The sequence below is a fragment of the Cryptotermes secundus genome, unplaced genomic scaffold (genome assembly GCF_002891405.2).
Source record: "Cryptotermes secundus unplaced genomic scaffold, Csec_1.0 scaffold573, whole genome shotgun sequence".
NCBI classification, from domain to species: domain Eukaryota; kingdom Metazoa; phylum Arthropoda; class Insecta; order Blattodea; family Kalotermitidae; genus Cryptotermes; species Cryptotermes secundus.
The window spans coordinates 575,939-597,859 of NW_019738880.1; the positions used below are offsets into that span (position 1 = coordinate 575,939).

General features: G+C 45.4%; 1 protein-coding gene across 1 annotated transcript in view; it reads left to right on the plus strand.

Moving 5' to 3' along the window:
- Positions 1-21,921, plus strand: part of LOC111871200 (pyruvate dehydrogenase protein X component, mitochondrial) — a 120,184-nt gene that overhangs the window by 9,337 nt on the left and 88,926 nt on the right. The window contains exon 2 of the mRNA XM_033754148.1: positions 3,745-3,825. The gene's annotated coding sequence lies outside the window, so the exon portion shown is untranslated. The remainder of the gene's footprint in view (positions 1-3,744; positions 3,826-21,921) is intronic.

The window sequence follows — 21,921 nt, forward strand, 5'->3', positions numbered from 1 at the left end:
GGCGCTACCTCGTCTCCCATACGTCTTAATGATGTGGTGCCCATTTCATTAAGCAGAGGGACAACTTCTACCTTTATAAAATAAAATAAAAAAAGTAAAGCTATCCCTGTACCAGGCCGTGAAGGCCCATAGGGTTGTGAGACGTTGAGGGTCTCACATTATCTTGACAATCGGCTCACAGATGGCGGTAAAGTTGTCAGCCTTAAGCGCCGGCCGCGCTTTCCTGCCCAGGAAAATTATTTAATTAATTCCTGGTAACCATTTCTCTTAGAGCCAGAGTGCGGCTGGAAGGATTAGGTCAACTAAAAAAAATCCAATGACCTCATCGGGACTTGAACCCGCGACCTTCCGGCTTGTAGCACAGCCCCTCAACCACTATCTGAAGTAAAATATGAAGTGATAAAACTGGCAAATGTAATAATACTAGCAGACGATTGCAGGTGAATATAAAAAAGTCAGATACCTGATGAAGGCTTTATGGGCCGAAACATTTTGCAAGAAACGACGTACACTGCCTGTTGTGGTGACGGAAGAAAATAAATTTCAGAAGCATAACGTAACGCTATGATATAATAGAAATAATAAATGATAACGTAGTTTATTTGTAACGGGATATGAGAGTGTGGACTGCATTTATTTCTCTCAGGATACGAACCTGTGGCGGGCTAAGACAGTAATGCACCCTCCTGAGGCAAGTCGTGACTACGATTTTGACAGAGGTACAGAATCTCATATTTCTATAACAAAGACTCCATTGGATTAGGTAAATGTCACAAGACACCCCTTTTGTGTTAGGCAACAGGTTCTATTATGCCAGCACTTCTTAGTGTGAAAGCATCACACTCCATTCATCCTCACCCCCATCCTGTCAACCCTTTCCATAGAGGCCCCACCCCCAGACCTGCTGTAACTAAATAGTAATAATAGGAATGACAGGGCGGAATGGGCAGGAAGGGTCAAAGGGTTGCTCAGAGCCGGGTAATAGTCCTTCAGCAACAGGGAGGCTAAACAGGCGTAAACAAGCAGAGCGAGTGCACTTGTCGTGGCCTATGCGTGTGTCGGGAAGAAAAGTGGCACATGTACACAGTTCACCGACCTGGTCACTTTGCGATGGTTTGCCTGAGAAGAGCCGCATGGGGAAAAACGTTGCTTATATTATTATTATAAGCAACGTTCTTCCCCCTCCGGCCCTTCTCAAGCAAACCATCCCAAAGTGATCACATCCTTCCAGCCGCGCTATAGCCCTAGGGTCGACTCAGCCTCTAACAGAAATGAGTACCAGGAATATTTATGGGCGTAAAGGGCGGCCGGCGCGTAAGACTGACAACCTTACCGCCATCTGTGAGCCGATTGTCTAGAGAAAATGTTGGAGTCTCGACGTCTCACAACCCTATGGGCCTCCACGACCTGTTACAAGGAAAGCTTTTTTTATTATTGCTGCTGCTGCGCTATCTCTGTAGTGAATTAAGCACCACTCCGTGAAGACGGAGGAGACAGTGTAGGAATAGCTCCAAGAACTTTGTCGGCACTTGATTGAAATGAAAGGTTACATTCAAGCCCCATCCGCCCTACCTCTAGGGAGAGAACCCCCCCCCCTGCATCCACTGCATAAGAGTCTAGGTGGGCGTCACACCCGTTCTGAACGCCAGAGAAGGAAAGAGGCCCATGCACCGGGACTAGAAAAGTTCCTGTCATTGTGAGCAATCTTAGCATTCTACCTTTTCCTCTTCTCTTCTTCTTCTTCTTCTTCTTCTTCTTATTATTATTAGTATTATTATTATTATTATTAGTAGTAGTAGTAGTAGTAGTAGTAGTAGTAGTAATGATGATGTGGTGGTACAGTAGTAGTAGTAGTAGTAGTAGTAGTAGGACTTGAGATCTAAAGGTTTACGCACATACGTACAATATCTGTCTTGCTGAATGCAATTCCCACACCCGGGAATTTCCAACTCATGCACAGCGAAATATCCGATTTGGTAGTTCACTGATAGTGCAACCCGAAGATTCAAACCTCTATCGTAAAATGGCCATTAGATCTTAACCAGACTCAGTTGAACACGATCTTATTACAGATTTCTTTTTCAGAAAGATTCTTTACAGTAGTAGGTCTCTCGGCACTTCGCTTAAGCCTTGTGATGCCCAAGGGTTTCTATACCTTTTTTTTTATTGCTAGTGGAGTGGGACTGAGTCCCTTGTACTGCGGCCACATCTTGCCTATTGTACCAGCCCCAGATGATAGGCGAGGGTGATTGTGGAGCAATTGGTAGAATGAAGATTGGCAGGGGAAACCGAAGTACTCGGAGAAAACCTTTCCCAGCGCCACTTTGTCCACCACAAATCCCACTTGACCAGACCCGGGATCGAACCCGGGCCGCCGCAGTGGGAAGCCAGCGACTAACCGCTTGAGCTATGGCGCGGGTTTCTATACTTACCACCAGCTTTAACACACCAAAATTCTGCCCAAATAATAGTATCTGTGTGTTTCATATGGTTCTCGCAATAAACAATGACTTTTACCCCAAATATCATTAATCGGTTGGGCTTTGTAGCGGTGACGTAATGTTTCCTATGAGGTACGAACTGAATGTTTATATTTTATTAAGAAGAAATTCTGTGCTCCTTCTGAAGTTGTAATTTATATTTATACTCCTGAAACGTCCGAATTGCATTCTATACTGACACGGTTGATCGTCCGAGAAGAATTAATTTCATTCGGTATCCGGTAAAGCTTCAAATCATAGCAATTAGTTGTAGTAATCCCATCTGTTCATAGAAAAATTCCATGTACTTAATCAATTTAGGACCACGAATGAAGATGTATGTGGGAACAGTTCTTGACCTCGGCATTGCATGGAACTGAGTGTTCAGCATAGCAGCTTCTATTAGCTATATTAATATTTTACTAAATTGAAATTCTTAAGTACATGTCGCATTCTTTCCGGACAGTGTTGCATTCACATTAACCACTTTATTTAAACGAGTTTCTTATCACAAGACTGGTTGTGACCAATATGGACCCACAAATACAGGGGCATGCACACGAACGGAATGTGTATACACAGCGAAGCAATGCAACAAGCCTTGTGCCTCTCTACTAATGAAGTCCAATGAATGCATTGGATTTGTGGTTCTCACAACAGGTACAATAAAGGACACAATTTGCCGGGGATTGTAATGATGTTCACTTCTTTAGGAGACCATTGACATTTCGGAGGAGCACATAGCTTCCATCTTCAGAGTAGAAGAACAAGACAACCAGAACCTGCCTGGCTTACTCTTCAACGCTGAAGATGGAACCAATATATTTTATCGAAACATCGGTGGTCTTCCACCGAAATATGCGGCATTACAAACCAGAAGGTTGTGCTGTTAAAATCAGGAGAAGTTCATAAACTCACACAAAGGCGTAACGTGGGATGTAAGCCGTTCTTGCTGTGCGTAGGAAGAACGTAAACAGATTTGAGGCAACTCTCGAGGTAGTCAGTCCGGTGAAGGGAAGGAGAGTTCAACGAACGAGTTCTTTTGAAATAATAATTTCGGTAGAATGACTCCGGCGATTCTGGAATCTCTCTCCTAGTAGACACAAACATGTTTGCCATTTTCTATCCCTGCAAACACAAAAATCCTCTACCTGTCTCGTCCCTTGTGAGGTCAATGAACGAGTTACCTGAGGGTCCTACATATGTACGAAATATCGTGGGAAATTGCTGCAGAAATAACACAAAATGGTTCATCTTCCTCTAGGTCGTACCTGTCACATCCTGCAGGGCGACGAACCCTTCATCGCATCAGACCATCGAGCGGCCTGGTTCGCTGTCTCAGTCGGTAAGTGGCCTACTCACATCTGTGACCCTGTCTTCTGAATTTTAACGCTGTGTAGTTCGGAGGAACATGTCGCCTCCGTCTTCAGGCTCGAAGAGTAAACCAAGAAAAAAAACCAGCAAGGAGAAAGCGGTAAGCAGAACAAACTTCTCGTGGCAAACCCGGCCTGATACAGGTAGTAAAGGAACTACGAGAGAATGAATGAAAGGATAATCATCGGCTGAAAAGGGGAGAAACTGGCATGTGTCATGTCTAATTTCCAGTCACTCTGCCTGCTTCCCGCTAGTTTTTTCTTTGGCTCACACCTCGACCCTGCAGATGGAGGCTATACGTTCCTCCGAAGCGTCAGATTTTTAAAACTAAACACTAAACTCCGTGGCCTGTAGTCCGCAAGCGAACTATACTGACCGAGCGACCGCCGCTTGTCGGTGAAGTTAATGCCAATTTTAACGGATAGAGAGTGTCGCGTTGTCAACGCAACGGATCCCCACGGCCGTTAATTTTGGTTTTCTAGACCGGAGTCGCTATTTCCTTGAAATAGCTCCTCAGTTATGCTCATGAGGCTGAGTGGACCCCGTTCCAGACCAACGACTTCTCAGAAAATCTGGTAGCGCCGAGAATCGAACCCGGGACCTCTGGATCTCTATCCAGGAACCCTCTACAAAACTAAGAGGATATGTACCCAGACGACCGTAGAGGGAGAGGGAGGTAGAGAAGTACAGGTTTAAGTAAAGCTAAACTTGTCCCTGTGCTTAATAAATTAAGCATTACGCCACTAAGATTTATGGGGGGGGAGTGGATGTATAGATCCATGCATTCCTGTCCTCGACACTAGTTCGAAATGAGTGAGAGAGACAGGGTAAAATAATTAAATTTGACGTATGCCACTTTTTCATATAAATGTTGATTAAAACTTCAGGAGGTTGGATTTACTGGACATTAATCCCAGGGAATGAATTTCGAAGGGACAGTGTAAACAGAATGAGCGATAAACTCAACCTTTTTCCTGAGGATCACGGTACGAGTGCACAGAGAGCATCTTGGTGAGGAAACTTTGTGGCAAATACCTGTCACTGAGTACTTCAGAATATAATTACGGAATGAGCGAAATGTCTTTATGTTAGGCTTACGTATCTTTCTTTGCCGATACAAGGCGACACCAGCCATTATATAACTATTAGAGCGGACATCGCCTTTAGCCTTAGATGAATATCCTTAAATGAATATCAGTAGGTATCGGGGGTAAAGCGGCCGGATTCTGAAACTAACCACTCATCTACAGCTAGTACAGAAGTGAAGATTGGTAGAGCTATACCTCCACTCTCACATACTTCTTCATGACGTGGTGCTTAATTAATTAAGTACAGGAACAACACGTGACAGGAGGTTGGAGAAAACTGCATAATGAGGAGCTTCATAACTTGTACTCTTCTCCAAGTATAATTAGAATGATCAAGTCAAGGATGAGGGGGGAAGGGCATGTAGCACGAATGGGGGAGACGAGGAATATGTATAGGATATTGGCGGGAAAGCCAGAAGGAAAGAGACCACTGGGAAGACCAACGCGTAGGTGGATGGACAATATTAAAATGGAGCTTACAGAGACAGGATGGGATGGTATGGATTAGATTGATCTGGCTCAGGATAGGGACCAGTGGAGGACTCTTGTGAACACGGTAATGAACCTTCGGGTTCCATAAAATGCTTGGAAATTCTTGAGTAGCTGCAGAATTGGCGGCTCCTCCAGAAGGTTTCAGCTCCATGAGTAAGTAAGTACAGGAACAAAGCACAATAGACCACTGTAGGTCGCGGTGCAAGGACCGAGAAAGCCTACCCCTCATACATTCATTCATATATTCAAGTACAGGAACAACTTAACTTTTGAACTTAGGATGGCCTACGTTTAAAATTCACCACGTTTGGGAAGCTGGATTTGCTTCTGTTATCACGTGTACATATGCGAAACTGAGTACTCAGTTGGGAACTAACTTCTGACGGGCACAGCTGAGGAGTGTCCACTTCTCTGCTTACACCTGATGGCGGAAGCAAATCAAGCTCCCGAAACGTTGTGTCGTAACTTTGCCTAAGACGATGGGCATTGTAAGTAACATAAGTAAAGGGCTGACAGAAACAAGTAATATCCTACTAGATCAAGACGCTGAGACACTAGAAGATTTCCATAAGTGCCTCTACGACAAGAGTTCCACTTGCGCACAGACCACTCTGCGCTGGATACAAAACTATACTTCCCAGCACCTCCAAGGCCGGAAACATAACAATTCCCATGCTCTGCCTCGACACCCAAGCCACGAAGAATGCAAACACTATCCAAATGTTGAGGCGGGGGCAGAAGTCAAACAGGTTCAAGCTCTAGTGGCCATAGCTGCAGTCGGATGGAGCCCAGCCGCAGTACTGACACTCATTGTTCACAAGAGCCACCCACTGGGCCCTATCCTGAGCCAGATCTATTCAATCCATACCATCCCATCGTATCTCCCTAAGATCCATTTTAATATTGTCCACGCACATACGTCTTGGTCTTCCTAGTTGTCTCCTTCCTTCCGGCTTTCCCACCAATGTCCTATATGCATTCCTCTTGTCTCCCATTCGTGCTACATGTCCTGCCCATTTCATCCTTCTATTCAAGATGCTCAAGATAACGTACATTTCGTACATTTCTAAAAACGCCAGGACGCTTCGCGTCCATCTTAAGGGTCGAATAGTAAAGAAATCAATAAGAAACAGACAGCAAGCAGAGCGAGAACACTCCTCGACTTTGTAGACGGAAGGTCGAGGTTTCTTCGAATTCTGCGCTGTTATAACCAAGGACATCTCATCCATCACAATCATTGCTGACAAAACTTCAAATCCAAGATTATTAACCTGAACAAAAGTAGTAGGCTTATGAGATTACCTTGCTATCTGTGTGCCACTGTGCCCCCATATCTTTGTTAGGCAACAGCTTGGTATACACCTTACCGCGGCAAAGAACACACACGCAAATTTTGGACGCTGTGTTTTTCATATGGACCGTGTCGTATCAGATAATAAATACTGATAGTAAGGTAGGCGATTAGTTCTTCCCAGAACTTCTTGCTTTTATTACAATCATATATCAGCGACGGAGCCTGGATAGCGCAGTCGGTATATCGAATGGCTACGGGCTGGACGACCGAGGGGTCGGAGTTCGAGTCTCGGTGGTGGCAAGAATTTTCTCTTCTCCACGTCGTCGAGAACCAACTCTGAGGCCTACCCAGTCTCCTAGCCAATGGGTACCGGGGGCTCTTTCCCCAGGGGTAAAGCGGCTGGGACGTGAAACTGACCGTTCACCTCCAGCTAGTGCCGAGATCAAGAAAATGTGGATCCATACATCGACTCCCCTATACGCCTTCATGTTATAGTGCTTAATAGGTTCAGCAGAGGGACAACTTTACTTTTGCCTTATACGTATATCAGCGACAACTGTAATTTCAGTACGCTTCTAAGTCTGTGAGCCCAATGTAAGTATAACCGCTTACTTCTGCACTCTTGTTATGGAAGTACAACTGCACCCACATATATTTTTTATGGAATGGAAATATTTTGAAAGGGGAGCAGAAAAGGTATATGTTGGTAGAAATGTCGGTGGTTTGGGTCCCACAAAGGTCGATTGAGGAAGACGGGGAGATAGGCGGGCGGCCGGAAGTGGCCCGGCTTTTCCCTCGTCCTCAGAACATTGACTTCCCCCCCCCCTTCCGATCCTCAGGCATGTGCAAGAATCCGTCCGCACAGTTCAGCGAAACTCTGATAATTATTTCTTATTCGCTTCTCGTCTGTCTTCTTTAAGGAATTTTGACTTCCTTTCTTTCCGACTCTCCCAAGATCACTCTTCTACATCCTTCCACCCCCACCCCCGTTTGATATTTATTTAAAGCCGATTAGGCTTTGTGTCCTCTTATGGCAGATTTTAGATTAATTTCCCGTTCTTTCATTATTTGTTTTATACACAATATCTCTATTCTTGCCTTCTTTCTCTTTTCCTTCTTACCCTCTTTTCTTACTTTGCAGATTTGGTTGACTAAACGTACTTCTGGTGCAGGAAGCTTGTACTCTGTGTTTGAAACTTCTCTGAGGATGAATCATAATCATGCAGCAACGTGTGTCGCTATGTAATCATTATAAATTTGCTGGACTCTATTTTCAGCATACTGTGCGTGCTAAAGTCTTCATAGCAGAGGTCTCTTTCCATAAAATTGCTTATTCATAGCGCGGAAATTATTGTAGATTGTGTTGCATGAAAGGTTTTCTAGCTCGATTTATACACAGATTAATATGACCATGGAAGCTAACTCCTCTGTGTTCTAGTGGTCAGAGTTCCTGGCTACATATCCAGAGGTCCCAAGTTCAATTCCCGGCGCTACCAGATTTTCGGAAAAGTAGTGGGTCTGGAACGGGATCCACTCAGCCTCGTGAGGATAACTGAGGAGCTACTTGAATGGAAAAAGTAGCGGCTTCGGTCTAGAAAACCGAAATTAACGGCCGTGGGGAGTCGTTGCTCTGACCACGCGACACTCTCTATCCGCTAAAGTTGGCACTAACTTCGCCGACAAGCGGCGGTCGCTCAGTCGGTATAGTTCGCTTGCGGACTAAAGCCGCTGAGTTTTTTGCGGAAGCTAACGCGCCTCTAACCTCCACCTCCCAAAACACACACACACACACGCAAACACACTCGAAGACATTTTAGAAAGGAAACTTTGAGCCGAGGTGTTCACAAATATGGGATCTCCCAAGTAAAGCTAAAGGTAAATTTGTCCATTCGCTTAATTAATTAAGCACCACGCCATGAAGACATATCGGGGAGAATAGATACGTACAGCTCCACCATTCTTGACCTCGGCACTATTTGGAGGTAAATGGTCGCCTTCACACCCTTCCCGCTTTACCCCCAGGGAAAGAGCTCCCGGTACCCACTGCATAGGCAAGACTGATCCCAGATTCTGTCTGCAGAAAAGAAAGATCTAGTCCCTACTGGGTGTCAAACCACAGCCCATAGGTATTCCGGCTCTATAGATCTCCAAGGTATGTTTCCTTATTCTGTTCACGACAGATGATATTTGAGGTTGTCACTGCGGCCTTCTGAGATCTAATGCCGTGTAGTAGGGTAGATTTGCAGGAATCTGTTGCCTCCATCTTCAGGGTAGAATGAGTAAGCCAAAATCGAACGCAATATATGGTAGGGTGCGTTCGGACCGGGCTGTAAGTGGATTTGCTTACAAACACCTAAAGTGTTAAATTTTCCATAGCTCAGGAGGTTAGCCGCCTGCTCCCACCGCGGCGGTCCGGGTTCGAGCCCAGGTCGGGTCATGTGGAATTTGTGGTGACAAAGTTGCAATGGGGCAGGTTTTCTCCTAATTCTTCGGTTTCCCCTGCCAATTCTCATTCCACCGTCTGCTCCACACTCATCATCATCTATTATCCGGGGCTGGTACAGTAGGCCAAACCGTGGCTGCAGTACCAAGTGGACCCAGTCTCACCCCACACCAGGAAACTAAAAAAAAAGGTTAACTTTAGTTGTTTCATAATAATTCTCAGAGCAGAATGGTGTAGCGGTAATGTTCTGGACTTTTATTAGAGAGCTCAGTTCGAAACTCGGCCAAGACACTAACGATGGTGTTTCAGATTTTTCGTGGTTTTCCTCTGTACCTCCAGACATATTCCGGGATGGTACCTCAGTCAGGCTACGAACTCCTCTTTCCAGATAATCTCCAACTTATTATTCATCATTCGTCTTACCACTCGGCGCTATGTACTCCGAGATAGGGACAGCGTCGTGAAGGAGTCCGCAACAAAACCATTCTGGATCCGAATGGGGTCATTCCGCGACAGAGTCGTGAAGCGGTCCGCAACAAAACCATTCTGGATCCGAATGAGGTCATTCCATGACAGAGTCGTGGAGCAGTCCGCAACAAAACCATTCTGGATCCGAATGGGGTCATTCCGTGACCGAGTCGTGAAGCAGTCCGCAACAAAACCATTCTGGATCCGAATGGGGTCATTCCATGACAGAGTCGTGGAGCAGTCCGCAACAAAACCATTCTGGATCCGAATGGGGTCATTCCGTGACCGAGTCGTGAAGCAGTCCGCAACAAAACCATTCTGGATCCGAATGGGGTCATTCCATGACAGAGTCGTGGAGCAGTCCGCAACAAAACCATTCTGGATCCGAATGGGGTCATTCCGTGACCGAGTCGTGAAGCAGTCCGCAACAAAACCATTCTGGATCCGAATGGGGTCATTCCATGACAGAGTCGTGGAGCAGTCCGCAACAAAACCATTCTGGATCCGAATGGGGTCATTCCGTGACCGAGTCGTGAAGCAGTCCGCAACAAAACCATTCTGGATCCGAATGGGGTCATTCCATGACAGAGTCGTGGAGCAGTCCGCAACAAAACCATTCTGGATCCGAATGGGGTCATTCCGTGACCGAGTCGTGAAGCAGTCCGCAACAAAACCATTCTGGATCCGAATGGGGTCATTCCATGACAGAGTCGTGAAGCAGTCCGCAACAAAACCATTCTGGATCCGAATGGGGTCATTCCATGACAGAGTCGTGAAGCGGTCCGCAACAAAACCATTCTGGATCCGAATGAGGTCATTCCGTGATAGAGTCGTGAAGCGGTCCGCAACAAAACCATTCTGGATCCGAATGGGGTCATTCCGTGACAGCAGAGTAGGTTGCAGGACAGGAAGCAGGAACACCGAGTGTCCTACTGCTGTAATGCTCTGAAGCGGAACCTTTGCCATCGGAAATGTGTCCATCAACCGCTTTCATGGCTCCTGATACCTTTCACACTTCGTGCATGGACACACGGCCCATTATCATTTATCTTTATACTGCTTTTAGGAAATTCGTACACACAACCTCGATAAGAAGTAAACAGAGCTCAGGTGAGCCCCACCCTATTATAAGTTAGTCCCTCTTGAGAAGCTGATAGTAACACTCTTTTTGAACCCATTTTGAGCCTTTCATGGGAATCGAATTTCTGTTTCCGTATTCACAGGAAGCCGATTTGTACCCTTCCTTAGCCAGATGAATCAAGCTCACATCTTCTCACCCATTTTCTTGGAGATACATTTTAAAATTGACGTTAAGTTCATAGCCATCGCCATGAGAACCCCAAACCGTACACGTTAATATTACACGTACTTTCTCTTGTGCGCCTAGAACTCAGTTGTTATCTTCCCTTCCAACTAAAACTTCCCATGTGTGCTGTGCGCCCCACCTATCTCATTCTTCTATATTTTGTCATACCGATAGGAAGTTCACATTACGCATGTATATTTTCCTCAGGCATCCTGTTCTCAAACAGCCTCAACCTAGAGATCATAACACTCAGAATTACTGGAGTTTTGGACTTTTTCAATCGTCCGGTATTCTAGAGGTTAGAAAACACGACGTTTCGGAAACTGGATCTGTTTCTGTCCTCAGGTGAGAAGGGGAAAGACACCTATTGAGTTGGGTCCCTTAGAAAGAACCAACATCAATTACTGGTCCAATACAGTATGTTCCGGAGGCTCTATCTTAGCGGGTAAAGCAGTCGGAGCGTGAAACTAACCACTTACCTCCATCTGGTGCCGACGTCAAGTTTGGTGGCGGTATACCTAAACTCCTCCATACGTCTTCGTGGCATGTACTCAACTACTTAAGCACAGGGACAAATTTACCTTTGCCTTACCAGGAGCCCTGTCCCCTGTGGTGAACGGATAGAGCGCGAAGCTGACCACTCAACTCCGTCTAGTTCTGAGATTAAGAATTACGCAGCTATGCGTGAACTCTTTCATATGTCTTCATAGCATAGTGCTTAATTACATAATGGGATAACTTCAACTTTGGGATTAATCGATGCCTGTTTTCTTCCGTTTGTGCCGTCTGGTTTACGGCAACTCCGTACAGCTGACACGGAAACAAGACAGAGGAATGTCTACAAACAAACGGACCCACACACGCTTGTAAATAAACCAGAACACGGCATACGGCGAGGGGCAACAGGATCACCCATTGCTGTAGGCAGAGAGTGTATCCGTCATATATATTGACTGAAACAAATTACAGGGGAAGAATGCCGAGACTTCTCTCTCAGAACCCAAGAACCGAAAAAGTTGACGGAAATGGTGCGCCCCGCAACATCCGGCCCCGTGCCGAAAGCACCGTCTCACACATCCCCGCATGCAGAATCGTAGCGCCGTGTAAACGTAATTGGTACAGTCCACTGAAGAAAGTGGTAGACTCAGGTAGGGAGCCAGGATAGCACAGTCGGTAGGTATATAGTAATCAGGGTACGGGCTGGAAGACCGAGGAATTGGTGTTTAATTTGAGGTAGGAGCAAAGAACGTGTATCTCTTTTTTACAGCGTTTTAATAGCTCTGGGGTCGCCCAGCCTCCTAACCAGGGGGCGCTGGAAGATTCTTCTTCAGGGTTAAAGCCTTAGGAGCGTGAAGCTGACTGCTATCCTCCATCTAGAGTAGAGGTTCAGAACGGTGAAATTATACTTCCACTCACTCATGTGCCTTAATGGCGTGGTTTTTATGTACGCAAGGTAACGGTAACGCTACCTGTAACAGGTCCTGAAGGCCCATAGGGTTGTGAGAGGTTGAGACAGTCGGCTCACAGATGGCATTAAGGTTGTCAGTCTTACGCGCCGGCCTCCCTTTAACCCCAGAAAGATTCCTGGTACCCATTTCTGTTTGAGGCTGAGTCGACCCCAGGGCCATAGTGCGGCTGGGAGGATTACGTAAATTGAAAATATCCACTTATCGGGACTCGAACCCGCCACCCTCTGGCTTGTAGTATAGTGCCTCAACCAATTACGCTACCGCGTGCCTCGGGTTTTAGCTACACATTTCTTATTGAAGCAGGGTAACCAACAGAACAGAAATTCATTTTGGTAACGGTGTAAGTTGAAAAACCAGGTCGGTAGAAGGACTGGGCATGGGCTAGACGATCAGAGAATCGGAGTTTGATTCCCGGCAGGGTTTCCCCTGACTACAGCGTCTAATGAGCATTTCGAGCCCACGAAAGACCTTATCCAGTGGGTATCCTCGGTTTATTCCCTGGTCTAAAACTACCGGGACATGAAACTAACCACTAATCTTGGTATACTGCAGGGGTTAAGAATGTGTGAGATTATGCCTCCACTCCCCCATACGCCTTCATGGCGTGGTGCTTGCTTCAGTACAAGGACAATTTTACCTTTTAGCTTTACAAGTATAATATATTTATTCAAGCATTTGAGAGCAAAATGGTAAGGCGTAACTGGAGAAGCAAAGTAAGGTGACGGGATTTATCGCACTGAGCCATTGTACAGCCTGGTACAGAACCAAACCCGCTTTAGGGAATTCCCCGCATACAGTGTTTAAGATGTTCCAACGTTTCGGAAAATCTTCTAGGTTAATATTTTTCAGGTTTTCCGAAACCCTTGCATACCTGTATATCTGGCAGTGGGCGGTAAGTAAAAAATGAAGCTGTGATTGGACGAACGACTGCCGCTGTAGTCTAGTGGTCAGAGTTCCTGACTACGGATTTAGAGGTCCGGGTTCGATTACCGGCTCTACCAGATTTTCTGAGAAGTAGTTGGTCTGGAGTTTACTTTTGTTTGATTGGACGAACACTGAAATCGGATACAGGGCGATCACATGGTAGTAGAAAATAGACCAAAGAATTTAATATTGAGTTCTCGTGGTCATGAAACGAGATTCTGACAAATATTTTCGCGAATCCGTGTTTGAGACTGGAAAAGGATGATGTTTTTTTAGCAAGCAAGTGGTAATGAGAAGAGGCGATCGAACATATTTTCCGACCACGCCGTTTATTTATTTTGCGGGTTACTTTGCGACGCTGATAGCGTCCAGACCATACGGCATCGAATGGTGGGGTGACTTTTCTTTTTCACTGTCTCTACCGTGACCCTCGGGTCGACGCAGCCTCTAACAGAAACGAGTACCTGGAATCTTCCTGGGGTGTAAAGAACGGCCGGCGCGTAAGGCTGACAACGTTACCGCAGTCTGTGAGCCGAATATCTAGATAATGTGAGAGCCTCGACTTCTCACAATCCTATAGGCCTCCATGGCCTGTTACCTTTACCTTTATGCTGCATCAGCAGACGAAACGCTGCAAGAGGGCGAATGTACGGGAATATTCTGCACAGCGTTAATGACAGAGAGACTAGAATATTTAAAAGCTTTTCCCAGAGCACCGGCAGTATTGGTTCAGCTCTCGTGACGTCACACTTCCGCCCATAACCTGCTTCAACACAATCCTCATTATTTCGCTTGCGGAGAGCTGGCTTTTAAAGCCGCACGCAATCCTGGATGTGGATAACAGGGCGCAGTGCTGCGCTGGGGGAGGAACAACAAGGGGTGGCTTTGGTGGGATGTCTCGGAAAACAACTGAATAATAAGCAACACCTGCCTATAGACGTAATTAGTGGTACTTTCTTTATTACGTCAGCAGATGGCTTCTCTTCCCTCTCACCTGCCCCACAATCTTCTCCACACTAAACACTATTTGTCACATGTGATGGTGTAGACTGCTTTCCGGAAGGCATGACAAGCCATGCTGCCAACTGTGTGTGTGTTCGTCTCCCATTTAAATTACAAAAAGATCCATAGTTGCGATACCATATTGTCGAGATATTATCTGCAAATTAAAACTTTCAGCCATATTGGTCCTTACTTAATACTGTCTGCTTTATCTTTGTTCATAAATGGTAAAAAAGTAAAGTTATCCCTGTACCAGGCCGTGAAGGCCTATAGGGTTGTGAGACGTTGAGGGTCCCACATTATCTAGAAAATCGGCTCAAAGATGGCGGTAAGGTTGTCAGCCTTACGCGCCGGCCGTGCTTTACTCCCCAGAAAAATTATTTAATTAATTCCTGGTAGTGATTTCTGTTAGAGGCTGAGTCGACCCCAGGGCCATAGTGCGGCCGGAAGGATGAGGTCAATTGAAAAAATCCAATGTCCTCATCGGGACTTGAACCCGCGACCTTCCGGCTTGTAGCATAGTGCCTCAACCACCTACGCTACCGCGTGCCCCCAGGCCAAGTATAAGTACCTTTCCTTATTTTGTGTATTTGTGAATAGATATAATTTGGGACGGTTGCACAACAATCAAGTTTAATGTCTAGTTTTAACTATATTTGAGCCACATTTAAAAATTAAGATATAATTGTCAGTATAGAATAATCACATAGACACAATATGAATTCATATTAATTAATGACGCAATTCAGAAGCTAAACAGCATTCATTTACGCCTGAGGATGACCCTGGAAAAGGGTCGAAACATGTAACGATATCACCAGCAACGAATAAAAGCAAATGTTGACAAAGTAGTGTAGGTAAACAAATATGTAATTTAATATATAAATTGTTCCAGTAGCGATCTCGTGTGAACACAATAACGAACATTGGATATTAAACACCGGGCAGTTTCTTAACCGCCTGAGCCACTGTTAGCTTCTCAAGAAGAGCTCTGCCATGGACCCTGGACATCATGTTCTGTTCTTGTTTTACTTGTGTCAGATATCCACGAAGAGGTTTGTCTCGTGTCATAAGAAGGAGAAGTGGCATGTAGCTAGAGGGGCCTAGGGAGGTGGGAGGAAGCCGCCATTTTGCTAATGAAACAATGGCGCCAAGGAAAAGCTGCTGTATTTCTGCAGGGTCAGAAAACAGTCTGTTGTTCAGATGAGAAACAAAATCCTTCAGAATTGTTCACCCTTCAGTGCTCAAAGCAAAATATTTCGAGTGGTTCTAGGAGTGGGTATCCGTAGGAATTTCAGAATGAGGTGTATTTGTTTAAAGAGAATGTGTTCTTCATGCAACACACACAGGCACGTATTCGATGCAGTGCTAGAGCACGGGATCGGTTAATTGGAATTCGTTAGGAGCTTACACTTTTGGCTGGGAGGTGCGGTCATTGTCGGCGAAAGTTTCGGCCTCTGTGGAAGGTCAACATTTCTACTATATAAGATTTGAGGTTTTCACGGTGGTGACTGTGAATAATGCCGTTTTCTGGGATGTGGCGCCGTGTAGATATTGTATATACCGACATTTCGGAGGAACGTATCGCCTCCATCTTCAGGGTAGATGACGGAATTCTTCAACATTTCTACTGACTGGTAATCCTGATTCTTATGTGAGAGATCCTGGTTTCAATTCTATGTCCGGGAAGAGAATGTCCCGAAGTTTTTCATCTTTACCACAGTCTCTCCACACAGATTTAACCACGATATCTTTAAACAGGACACGACTGTTTTCGAATCCCTTCAGAACAACCCCCCCCCACCACACTTTACATTTGAGGAATGCAGCTGAGAAAGCTCGTACAGTTCTCTCTAGTATACTCCATATGCTGTGCGGAAAAGGGTGAGTCATCTTCAGTCAGTGACGTAAGGTAAAAAAAATTGTTCCTGTGCTCAGGTAAGCAAAACGCTTAGGGACATGTATGTACAGATCCACATTTTTACCTCGGCACTAAATGAATGTGAATGGCGAGCTTAACGCCACTGCCGTTTTACCCCCAGGAATGAGCCCCCGTTATCCATTGGATGGGATGCTGAGTGGGCCCCAGACGCAATATGGACACTATACAGAACAGAAAATATCTTGCCCCTTCCGGAAATCGAAGCCCGGCCATGCAGACCGTAGCTATACATACTGAGCTGTCCCGGCTCCTCATAATCAGTCGCTCAGTGGGTAAAGAAATTCGCCATCTCTTTGAAACCTGAAGGTTCATTGCCCTATTCATAACAGCTCACCACTGAAACCCATCCTGAGCCCAAACAACACGTAATGTTTCGTTCTCACTTTCGTATTTCCCTTAGCGTTTATTATTTCGTCAAATATGCTGTGGGAAAACTTGTTAGTGTCGAGTAAAATGTATTCTGATTTACTTCAGTCGGTATAATGACAACGGTATAATGACGGCCTGAGTTTGATTCCCGGCAGAGACAAATATTTATCTCTACTCCACAGCGTCCAGACTTGAACTGGGGCCCACTCAGCTTCATATCCGTTGGAATTGGGGGCATATTCTCCAGACTAAAGCGGCCGGGACGTGAGCCTGTCCACTCAAGTCCATTTGCCGTCTAGCGGAAGAAGAGTGGAGCTACATACACACTCCCCGTACATTTTCATGGCGCAATGCTTAATTAATTAAGCACGGGGAGAAGGTTACCTTTACCTCAGTTGGTTACTCAGTACAAACCCCGGATAGACTGATAGGGTACTGAATCCTACACTCTCTATAAAATTTATCACGAATAGTGGGAACATCATAGGCCTAAAGACTTAACAAGAGAGGATATTATCCTAGCCATGGACCTACAGATCCGTCGGGAAAAATGGGATGTTTTTACGCGGGAAGAATGGAATGGTAGAGCTTCAAGGCGGTATAAATATTGCCACGTTCATTCTTTCACGTAAAAAAGAAACATCCTCTTAGTTGGTGCTTTAATGGTTCAGCAATATTTTCCTACACGAAAGAGGAACATTTTTATAATCTCCTATTTCTTGTGATACAGAAGAAATACTACTAAGTCATCCATGAGTTGAGTCCTTTGAGTGAAATGTTATGTCGCCATATGCTTCCTTTGAAAACGTCTTACAACTTGCTACGGCTGTTGCCGTGGTTACGTGAAGGCCCGCCTCCTCTTCTTCACTGAACTTCATACGCAGAAAAGTTCAAGATGGCAAGAAAACCCAGCATACAAAAAAAAAAGTTGTTTTTCGTACAATGTTATTCCTCCGCCAAACCTAACTGTATTTAATATAATAAGCAATCATGATTAATTGCAATAATTCTAAGTTTATAAATATTCCAATGTGAATAATGTTTAAAATTGCAAATGGCCGGAATCTGTGGTCTAGTGGTCAGAGTTCCTGGCTACGGATCCAGAGGTCCCAGGTTCGATTCCTGGCGCTACCAGATTTTCTGAGAAGTAGTGGGTCACAAACGGGGTCCACTCAGCCTCGTGAGGATAAATGAGTAGCTATCTCAAGCAAATACCGGCTCCGGTCTAGAAAACCGAAATTAATGGCCGTGGGGATCCGTTGCGCTGACAACGCGACACTCTCTATCCGCTAAAATTGGCACTAACTTCGCCGGCAAACGGCGGTCGCTCGGTCGGTATGGTTCGCTTACGGACTACAGACCACGGAGTTTGTTTTGTTGTTTTGGTATTTGTTGTTCAAGTGAAGAAGTTGGTAAAGTTTGCCTAGTATAACACATTTTCAAAAATTCTCCCATCAGCATCAATGCACTTTGCAACTCGTGTGTTGCTCGTACAGTGAAATAGCTCTACCTGGGAAACCGTTCGGAATCGGACATATGTACATATATATATGTTTTTGCTTAGAATGACCGATAACATGACCTCCCAGAATATTTACCTTTCCTCCTGGAACATTATGTATAGCGCCGTTAAATCAATTAAAATCAAACAAGATATAGTTTCACCGAACTTTTAGCGAAGCGGGAAAGCTCTTGACTAGTATTCAAGAGGTCCTGGGTCCGAATCTAGGCCCCAACGCCGGCGTAATATATCGAATAACGCACGAGCGTTTTCTTCCACGTCCTTCCCATTCTTGTGCCATACAGTCTCAATCCTGATAGCACAGTAAAATATCCCACAGAACACGTCAATTTTATTTTAAATAACCCAAGTAAACCCATGAGACCTTCGGCTCCTCGGTGTATAATTACTTCCACCCCCACGCCCACCCCCTTTTTTTCCATGAGTTGAGATAGCTCAGTTAGCGACGGGCTACGGCTGGACGACCGGAGTTCGGTTCCCGGAAGGAGGAACAGATTTTTCTGTAAGCTACAGCGTCCAGACAGACTCTGGGTCCCGCACAGCCTCCTGTCAAATGGGTAGAGGGAAAAGTGGCTAGGGCGTGAAGCTGACCACTCACCTCCATCTCTTTTTTTTATTATAATTGCTAGTGGGGTGGGACTATGTCCCTTGTAGGGCCGCGTCATAGTCCACCCCACTAGCAATAAAAAAGTCCCTTTTACTGCGGCCACTTCTGGCCTATTGTACCAGCCCCAGATGATAGGTGAGGGTGATTGTGGAGCAATTGGTGGAATGAAGATTGGCAGGGGAACCGAAGTACTCGGAGAAAACCTGCCCCAGTGTCACTTTGTCCACCACAAATCCCAGTTGACGAGACGCGGAATCGAACCCGGGCCACCGCGGTGGGAAGCCAGGGACTAACCGCTTGAGCTATGGCGCGGCCCTCTCACCTCCATCTAGGACGAGGTCAAAAATGATGGAGTTATACCTCCATTCCTCCTTAAGTGCTCAATTAATTAAGCGCAGGGACAACTTTACCTTTTCTTTGTATAAATATATATCTCTATTTGTATAAACATTCTCAGTGCAAAATATTTTCAGATATACTACGCAGTAGCGTAGTTGCTTGAGGGGCTATGCTACAAGCCGGAAGGTCACGGGTTCAAGTCCCGATGAGGTCATTGGATTTTTTTCCTTCCAGCCGCACTAGGCCCTGTGGTTTACTCAGCCTTTAACAGAAATGAGTACCAGGAATTAATTAAATAATTTTTCTGGGGACTAAAGCGCGGCCGGCGCGTAAGGCTGACAACCTTACCGCCATCTTTGAGCCGACTGTCTAGATAATGTGAGAGCCTCAACGTCTCACAACCCTATGGGCCTTCACGCTCTGGTACAGGGATAGCTTTACTTTACTTTATTCAATCATGTTCTCCCTTCAAAATTGCAAGGACCAAGCTTAGAATATGTGTTCATAGAGGGAAGCTCGGATCGGCTGTAAGGAAGGCTGTTTGTGCACACTACTGACGGTCTGGAGATGTTTCTAACGGAGCCGTTCCAGTGTGAACTGCTTTCCCTCTCAGACGGACACCTCGACACACACACATTGACCGTTCATTCCATTATCTGCGTCCCCGCACCGCCTTTGAAAGCCTCATTCAACGCCGATGAATAGAAACCCGGGACTGAAAGGATTGCCGGGTTGCTGAAGCCATTGCGCGCTAATGCTCTGCACACTCTCAAGACCTGCCGACTGTTGCGATATCCACATAAACACAAAAGCTTCTGGTTCTACACGGAAAAGCTTGCTTATGACGTGTATTTTCAATCTAAAGGTAAAGTTGTCACTGTGCTTAACTAATTAAGCACTACACCATGAAGACATATGGGGGAGTGGATGTAGTTCCACATTTTCTTGACCTTGGCACTATTTTGGAGGTGAGTGGTAAGCTTTACTCCCAGGCCACTTTACTCCCGGGGAAAGAGCCCCCGATACCCATTAGATATGAGGTTAGGTGGTCCCCAGAGCCAGTCTGGACGATTTGGAGAAGAGAAAATTATTGATCCCACCGGGAATCGAACTGCGACCCCCCAGTCGTCCAGCCAGTAGCCAGTCGCTATATTACGCTACCCCGGCTCCAAACCTTCCACCTACAAGTTAGAAAAATAAGTGAAGCAAGAAACCAAGGAGTTCAAGCGCTGACAGAATTCTGTTTTATCGTATCTATCGTGGGGCATATAGGAATAATACTGGCAAGTACTGATCAGTGTGCTTTTGGTAGTGGTGTTACTGATGACACGTGTTCCTAGTAGGTCACTTTAGCTCACTCTTGTTCTGCGCGTTATCTGAAGAGCACTGTCTTCTGGAATGTGATGCCGTGTAATCCATTAGAAGTTTACCGACGTTTCGGAATAACTAACAAGCAGCAAGCTGATTGGCGATTCGGCTTAATGCTTGTATTTTGCTGGTTGATCCGTACAATGCCTTCAACCCTGAAGACGGTGAACTTGTACTTGACTGCATAGCGTCGTGTCCCAGAAGGAAGTCACCGCTGTGACTTAAATCCAAGAAGAGACAATTTCTTTTGTGGCTCTACCAAGACGTGAATCAGTGGTTGGACAAAAGAAAGATGTGGACAAGACCAGTCCAACCCTACTAATCTAACCTAACCTAAGTAACGCAACCCTTGTCTGGAAGGATTGGGGACGCACAGCAACATCTGTCCGTTAGCTTCCTTCTTCCTGTCTTGCGGAGGAGTTGGTAGCGGGTCAGGAAGGGGGTCTAAAGAGATTTATAGCTCCAAATGTTCGGGTCACAGTGGCAACTGCAAGGGTATCACGCTGAGAGCTCCAGCACTTCACATGCTAATGGTCAGTAGTGAGCCATTTTGGCTGTGCTCGGTCAGTTTACAGTGTTCTAGGGTTCAAGAGTAAGGCTATGTTAAGGTGTTTACAGAGGCAAATTGCAAAGAGTGGAAGAGGAAACGGCCATGGCCTACTTTAAGATATACCCCTGCATTCGCCTGAAGCTGCTATTGAACACTCACACTGCTTACATCCCAAACATAAGCCTTCCTATTTCCCCTGAGCTAATATGCTCGTCATAGTCGCATAAATTACATGTATTTCAAATTCAGGTTAACTCCGAATTATTGGAAAGGAAAAATAAAATTAGAAATTAGGTTCCTGTTAAAATGATCAAGTCAAAGAAGATGAGAAGGGCAAGGCATATAGTACGCAAAGGGGGAGAAAAGAACTGTGTAATAAGTTTTGTTGGGAATGCCAGAAGGAAGAGACAACTAGGAAGACGGAGACGTATATGGGAGAATCTAATTGTCTAACTTTATGGATCTGAACCCTTCTTGAAAAGCCGCCAATTGTGCAGCTGCTCAAGAATTTCACAGAAACTTACGGAAACCGAATGTTTATTACCGTGTTCACAAAAGCCATCCACTGGTCCATATCCTGAGCCAGATCAATCCAATCCATACCACCCCATCCTATCCCTCTAAGATAAATTTTAATATTGTCCATCCACTTTTTCGTCTTTCTAGTGGTGTCTTTCTTCTGAATTTCCCACCAATACCTTATATGCATTCCCCTTCCTCCCCATTCCTGCTACATTATTTGTCAATCTCATCCTCCTTGACTTGATCATTCTAATTATACTTGACGAAGAGTACATGTTATGAAGCTCCTCATTATGCAGTTTTCTCCAACCTCCTGTCACTTCATCTCTCTTCCGTCCAAATATTCTCCTCAACACCCTGTT